We start from the raw sequence: 6,516 nt of genomic DNA on the forward strand, positions 1-6,516 counted from the left end.
GTTATTGGACTCGTATGATCTTTTTTTTTTTTTTGCTGAGGTTATCTTGGGTGGTTATCTTTAGAGGCAGTATGGATAGACACATCAATGAGGATTTGCAGGGGGGGGGGGGGCGAATCTATACGTGAAGACGAAGCAGAGTGAGTGGAAAGAGACGGATAGACCTTCCCAAGTGCAGCCTCAGTCGCACAGGGAACTGAGCCATTAGCACTTTCACTGCAAGCCAATAAGTTTTCATGGCTCAAGATTGATCAGACCTTATAGAGTTCCACTTGAAAGCATCGTATTAAAACTGGAAATGACAGCTTAGTCTGCTGGTCTTTTGTTTTCCTGCAATCTTTTGTAGCTTTGCCATGCATCAGGAACTTAATGTGCATATGGCTCGCTGCTGTTTTGGCACAGGGGAGACGAGTGTGACTTTTCCTGGCTGTAACTGTTCAGCAGATAGAGAGCCCTATGGCTTTCTGGCTGAGGACAGTGATTGAGAAAGGCCAGCTGGCTTATTCCGGGCCTGGACGTGATCTGACAGGAGAAATATGGTCTTGGGGACTGCCAGAGGAGAGGGGGGTGCTGGGAGAGATATCTATTGGCCAAGGTTGGCCAACGATACTCAACCATTCACGGCTTAAAATCCGGGGAAGGGTGAAAGCACCCAGCCACACTTGGACAGAGTCTGACCCGGCGGGAGTCCAAAAACGCCAAACAATGTCGCAAGACATTCTGATCACACGAGGGTCCAATTGATAATAAACTAAATTCAATAACAAACTAAATTATATCAGCAACATCTGGTATAACACTGTGCATGTGAATTACGATACACAGTTCATAATTACATCAAATTGGCTCCTTCAGTGCCGCGGCATTTGTATGCGTTTGGTTTCGAAAGAGCCAATCTGATGATGAAACTGCCACTTCTGCTCATACCCACGTAAACACACGGGTAGCTGGTGACAGGCACATTTTTTGACGGGAAACAATGAGTGCATTGACTACATTAGGCTCTGTCACACTGCAGATGAACAGGCAGCTGTTTAAAAAAACAATTTGCAGCAACGTCCGCCTCCCCAAACGTAACTGCCAGGATTGACTGCAGTCGTGTTAAATTAAGGGCACCCGAGGATGATGAATTGGTTTTTCCGCAATTTAAAAAAATAATGCCCCATCTCTGCAGGCTAATAGTTTATGATGCAATAGGTTGTGACTCGTGGTTGACCAACATGCCTGCTACCAAGTCACCCCATTTGGCAGCATTTAAGACATGTTTGGTAACCACTGTACCTCCCTGCTTTCACATGTGCTCAACATGCACGAGTCTGCAAACAGTTCTGCACAGTAAGACGGGATGCACCATTGGGTTCTGTAATCACGTGGGGTGAAAATGTTCCATTGGTCGCGGGAGGCCGGCAATATTCAGCATCATACCACACGCAACCTGTCTATAAAAAAAGAGGATTGTGTTAATCCCCCCCTACAGCAACCCGATGAGCCCCGAACTGTGCCATTAGTCTCCAAAAAACTGGTGGGACTCCAGATCTCTACTGCGCCCTTGAGAAGTCATCGACTCGGCTTTTTATTTGACTCATTAGTTAAATTATTCATTTATTCCGACCCCTCGCTGTAAATTAAGCTCGTTCATGAGCAACCCTAATTTTCAGGTTAATTGGGATTCATAAGGAGACGAGGACGCGCACCTGCCGCAAGTGCCAGCTCCTCGCTCACAGAGTGGGAAGAACTAAAGCAGTGAATGAAACCCCTCGTAAAAAGGGTAAATATAAATCCGTATGAAAATGCCCAAAAAAATATGCAACCACTTCTAGTCTTGTGCTTTGTAGACCTTGAGCTCAGGTTACAAGGGTGTGAAGGAAAGAGTAGGTTCTCACTTTTTTTTGAGTCTGTCTTAAAGCAATATTCACATGCCCATATGCACATTGAAACAGGTTGTGGCTGGAGTTATTGTTACTTTTATGTATATATATATATATACATACTGCCTGTGAAGAGATCATGTGAGTCCCATGTACAGCAAGAGGTGGGTGGCGGCGATATTCACAGACCTCTTCATGTGTAAAATCCCACTCAATATTTCAGGTTGAGCTAATGTGTTGCTTCAGTGTCTTTGTTACATTATTTATCATTATTATTAATATTTGATCCGGTTAGTTTTGGTTTCACATCGCAAGTTAATATTATTTCGCCCCCCCCCCCTTCATTTTGACTGAACGTTAGATTTTTAAACAATGGAAGGAATGATTTGTGTGGTCAAAATGGTCAATATGGCCATGTGTCTGTTGTGTTAATATACGACTTGAACAAAGATGTGAATTTTTCTTTAACCGGTGTATAGATCAAAGAATCACAGACGCAGCCTATATCCTCGATATCTCTACACACAAACACACACACACACACACACTCACACACACACACACACACAGATCTGAAATTAACTCTGTGGGAAATGTAATCGGAAGAAATGTCAAACTTTAATTGGAAAGCACTATAACTGGAACCGCCAATGTCAATACCAGTTTAGGGAGGTGATGTGTGCATCGACGGTAGAGTTTCCTGCAGCAAGAGCAGCAGCAGCAGCAGCCCAGGATGAGAAACTCTACCTCTCGTCCCCAACATCCATTGTCGAAGAGAAAACTGAAGCTGTAAGCTCTTTTTACAATACTTACGAGGACGTGAGAGCACATAGTGTCTTTGTGGTCAGCATTTCAGTCAGGGAAATCAGGACAAACTTCTTCCTAGTACACCACTCACCCTATTAAATGTTGTTTTCTCTGAGGCTGAATTGATACTTTGAATAGAAGCAGAGGATGTGTTTCTTCTTGATTTAATCATTCAAGAATGACATTATTCATTTTGTGTGAGAAAATATTAAACTCTCATTAAATCTAAACTCAGTGGGAATCAAATCAAATCTTCTTTATTTGACTTTTAATAAAATTTGTCAGAACATTGATACAGTATATTGTGAGGTTATTTGGACCACACAGCGATGTACAGACACACACTCCTATCTTGACTGAACTGGAAAATTAATTCTTCGCTGTCCCTTTTCAAGAAAGTTTTGTATAGCTTAAACTTTTTTTCCCGTCCATCTGTCCAGCATGTTAAAAAAAAGAATAAATCTTTATGTGCTTCCTTCATAAATATGCACATGGTATATTTATTCAGTCCAGTTCCTTGGTGGATGTGGAGCTTATAGAAAGAGATGTACATAATTTATTTAAAAATAACGGCGCCATGGTTTTCTCTGCCGCTCCACGGATTGTCAGTTATTCACCTGCCAACATGTGTTATGTTTGGAGCCAACTAACATTGTTATAATTTACACACACACGATCACTTCTCTGCCACAGTTTTCATAACTCATATTTCATCCTTGATTTCCTGACAAATACAGGGCTTGTCAGTGTGCATGATTTATGGATGGGAGGTTGGTGGTAATATAGTTCACCTGCTGTGACCTAACTGCCTTTGGAAGTTATGCAAATTAAATGGTCCGCACAGTGCACTCCAAAGACGAGGGAATGGGATAATCAATATTTAAATATCAATCACACTGTGTCTACACTTGGCCGTGAATGGAGTTTAATTTGCATCCAATCTCATGTATAGTGTTCAGAGTCCCGCATTACTGTACGGACAATGCAATCAATATTTTTTTTACTCATTACAACAGTGTTGAATGATATTGTGATGTGAACTAGTATGCACACAGTGAAATTTGCTGAGCATTGAGCAAATGGAGCCACTTCAAGAATCCGTCTTTGTAAAGCACACAAATGGCTGGCTGATCAACACCCTTCAACAGACTGAGTTTTTATTGTACAATAATTCACAGGCTCGTGGATAAGAGGGTTTAACATAATGCCGCTTGCTATTCATCCCAAGAACAAAGTGGAGCCCCTCCTCATGTCTCACTCCCAAATCTGCGGGTGAGCTCATGATTAATGTGTAATTGACTTGATGAATGGGTTCCCCATTCCGCGAATCCATCAGAAATACTGCTTGATTAAGCCTCCTCTGCGCCTCTGATTAAAAACCGGCGAGATCAGCTCCATTTAAACACAAGCAAGGGGCCCATCATGTTTCAAAATCTGGTCACGCCCACTGATTATCTCCTCGCATTGTGGGGGTAATCAATGCACGCAGAGGCTGAGTATCGGGGGCGACATAGTTGTGCTTGTGCGGGATACTTTGCAGGCAGCGCGGCAGCGAGCCCAGCCCAGTTTCAGCAATCAGTCATGCCAACAGAAGTAGAATAGGATGGATGGGGGGCGGAGGAGGAGACGGATAGTGGAGGGTAAGAGTTTGAGAGGTGAGAATGAGATGGAATGGGATTCCGACAGAGACTGAAAGATGGATTCAGAAAGTAAGAAATTTTGATGGGGAAAGCAGGCAGTAGGGGGAGGGGGGAGGTGCTGACAGAAGGGATGATGAACAGAAACATGGAGATATGTTACTGGGTATTATGGACCCGAAAGGTTGGCCAGAGACTGCATATGACACTCGCCTCTTCACGTCTCCCCGTGTGAATCTATAACTCTCGCTCCGTCTCTGCTCCAAGTGTCGAAATGTAATTACAAAATGATAATGGCCAGAATCTCACCCTCGCAGCCACCAGCAAGAGAAAAGGCAGAGCTACTATATCTGGACCGCTGTTTGAAATTTACAGTTCTATATAGTGAGCATCTGGTGGAATATGAATTACATAGAATTCCAACAAGCGATAACTGCAATTGATCATGCACTTCTACTGAATGAAACTTTTCAGAAGATACATCAGCCATATGGCGTGTGTGGCCTCAGTTCCCATGGGGTTTCCGCTCTGTGACTGTGTGCTCGTGATGCGATGCCAAAACATCATTGTCAGGCCCACAAGCATCATAAATAACCTTGCGGGTTCTATATATGATCAAGGTACAAAAGTATAATGGGTATATATGTTCCATTATGTGACATTGTTGTAAATATACTTGTCCTGTTATGGAGACCATGCAGACAAACCCCCATTCTTTCATCACAGTAGGACAGTGATGGTGCGTATCGCTGTCTGCGTTATTTTTTTGTTTCTTCATGATTAAAATCTTCTCAGATTTGATTTGATGCTGCTGTGAAAATTTCTAACAAAGACATAAAAGGGTTTTTGGTGATAAAACTCTAGAATACCAGACAGCTTTATAATACCTTTGCAGCCTGCCAATGCAGATACAGTATCTCTTGCTGTCTCAACTTGCCAGGGTTTTTTCTGCACTTGAACGTGAGAGCGTCCATCCAAATGGACTCCAGCCACTGCCAGGGTGAAAAAATAATTCAAAACATCAGCATTCTTAAAGAGACAGCAGCTAAAAACCAAGTGTTTCAGACAGACGCTGGAAAGGGGAGCAGGGGGAATGGACAGTACGGGTGAACTGATGTGTTTACTGAGCTTTACAGCTTGTAAACCTTTTCAAGCAATAACCTCAATTATAAATTCTGAACTTGAATATGAGCATAATATGTCTCCTTTAACAAATCTGTGAATCCTCATGGAAGATATGGAAATATATACTGCTCAACATATGTTTGAGCACCGTTGGATGTTGCCATGCTTATATACCGTAGTATCTATCCCAGTACGATCTATCAAATAGTTGGCCATAGTCATAGTTAGCGATGGCCTCCATCTACATCTGGCACACGTCTTGTCCACAATGAAATGAGCCTTCCAACTATCCCAGATTTCCTATATATCATTTCCTTTGTGGTCCACTCACCCGGTTTGGTTTCCAGAGCTCCGGAGATAATGAGACTTTGGCTTGTCTCTTCATACAAGAACAATCATTAACACTCAGATGGGTATTAGCAGCAGAAAAAAAGCTTTCCTCTCCTCTCCTCTCCTCTCAACTCCCCCTCAGTTAGAGGTTTTATTTTCTTGGCAGCACCTTATTCCAGCTTGTGTTTTCCTACCTTGTTTCTTACCTTGCCGATCTTGTTTCTCATTTATTTTCCAGCCTTTAATTTGCCGAACCTCACAAAGACTCCATTGCTTCCTTTTTTACGTCTTCATCTCCCTCTTTCAATCAAGCTCGGTCTGTCTTCGTGCTTCTCTTCCTTCTAAATTTGCATCACTATTTCTCTCTGCGTGCACCCCCAACTCTTTTACCCTCACCCATTCTCCCCTCCCTGCCACCCACCATCCCTCCCTCCCACACATACGGAACATCAAACAGAATCCATTTCCCCTGGAGAGAGGGACTAACCCCCGTGAGCTGCTCTTGATCTCTGTCCGAGCATCTCTGTTTGACAGCTTACAAATGAGCTTGACCCCTTGTAAACAGGACACACACAGACACATGTATACGGTTTCCTCGTGCGGTTGTAACCTCTGTCGTCAAACAAGACCTCTGCTGGCCTCTCTGCTTTACAGACACCGACAGATTGCGCCGTTTCGGCCCAATGATGCCGTGTTTCCGATTGTCTAACCTCTCGCCCTGCGGTGTCACCTGCGACCTCTGATGGTGC

At 43.2% G+C, this 6,516-nt stretch overlaps 1 long non-coding RNA gene across 1 annotated transcript; it reads right to left on the reverse strand.

Moving 5' to 3' along the window:
- Positions 1–2,916: 2,916 nt before the first annotated feature.
- On the reverse strand, positions 2,917–6,067 carry LOC118317937. The gene is made up of 2 exons (XR_004795575.2): positions 5,962–6,067; positions 2,917–5,304 (listed from the first exon to the last, which is right to left on the reverse strand). It is a non-coding gene; the product is annotated as an uncharacterized LOC118317937 (long non-coding RNA).
- Positions 6,068–6,516: the final 449 nt, after the last annotated feature.

This window comes from Scophthalmus maximus, chromosome 12 (genome assembly GCF_022379125.1).
Source record: "Scophthalmus maximus strain ysfricsl-2021 chromosome 12, ASM2237912v1, whole genome shotgun sequence".
Classification (NCBI taxonomy): Eukaryota; Metazoa; Chordata; class Actinopteri; order Pleuronectiformes; family Scophthalmidae; genus Scophthalmus; species Scophthalmus maximus.